Genomic DNA, 1225 nt, shown 5'->3' on the forward strand with positions numbered 1-1225 from the left:
ACACTGTCCTCTGGCCTCCATACATGAACAACACCTGACACTGTCCTCTGGCCTCCATACATGAACAATGCCTGAAACTATTCACACATGAACAAAAGAGACAACCTAAAAAGCTTTTACAGCAAGATCTTGAATCTCAATAAAAATTTCTTATCATAAAACATTCACGCTCAAACTGTTCTAAACAATGAGTAAATAATAACAACCTTACAAAACTTTTTCAGAAAAATGTTAAAGGAGAGCTTACAAGTCCTCTGAAGGCCACTTTATCTTCTACTCAAAGGACACATACAATACAGAAACGACAGACTAGTAACACTCATGAACAGACATAAAACTTATAAATACAACATTAGGAAATGAAATCTAGTAACATGTAACTAAGCAGGGTCCACACCAGGAGTACAGGATTGGCTTAACTAAACACAGAAACTAGTCAATATATTTCACAATATTAATAGTCTAAAAATTAAAAATCATATCTTACATTTGAAGAAAAAGCATTTGAGAAAATTTCAATGTCGATTACTAAATTAAAAAGAAAAAAAGAATTTCCCTAACTCCCTAAGCGCATCCACAAAACTTCGCTCCCAGCTACTAGCATACTCAACAACAAAAGTGTGATCCATTCCCTCAGGATCGGAACAAGAAGGGTTCCCATTCTTGCCACTGAAGTTAGCCCCAGATTGCAAGCCATTAAGACAAAGAGCAGGCATCCAAATTAGCTGTGAGGAGGGACAATTGCCTTCATCTCAATATTATAACCACTTATATAGAAAAACAGACTACATAGGCTCTAACCAAACAAGCAGTTTTGCTTACCTGTTTAGTTAGTGCATTTATAATCTAGCAATAAACATCAGGAGTTGCAACTGTTAAGTTGCCATGTATGGCACTTATAAAAAAGTGAAACACTGGGCAGCACTGGTGGTGCACGCCTTTAATCCCAGCACTTGGGAGGCAGAGGCAGGCGGATTTCTGAGTTGGAGGCCAGCCTGGTCTACAGAGTGAGTTCCAGGACAGCCAGGGCTACACAGAGAAACCCTGTGTAGAAAAACCAAAACAGGAAAAAAAAAAAAAGGTGAAACATTAATAACTTTTCTCAAAAGTGATCTACAGATGAAATACATCCCGAATCAAATTTCCAAAAGGCTAAATTATAATTAGGTACCAAAACCATCTGGAACACCTGGACTAAAATTGTTAGAGGTTCAGAGTAAAGTTC

The 1225-nt window shown here is 37.5% G+C and overlaps 1 protein-coding gene across 2 annotated transcripts in view; it reads right to left on the bottom strand.

The window, feature by feature from the left end:
* Mlh1 (mutL homolog 1) overlaps positions 1 to 1225 on the bottom strand; it is a 42769-nt gene that overhangs the window by 3821 nt on the left and 37723 nt on the right. The gene's annotated exons all lie outside the window — the stretch shown is intronic.

The sequence above is a fragment of the Mastomys coucha genome, unplaced genomic scaffold, assembly GCF_008632895.1.
Source record: "Mastomys coucha isolate ucsf_1 unplaced genomic scaffold, UCSF_Mcou_1 pScaffold23, whole genome shotgun sequence".
Lineage (NCBI taxonomy): Eukaryota > Metazoa > Chordata > Mammalia > Rodentia > Muridae > Mastomys > Mastomys coucha.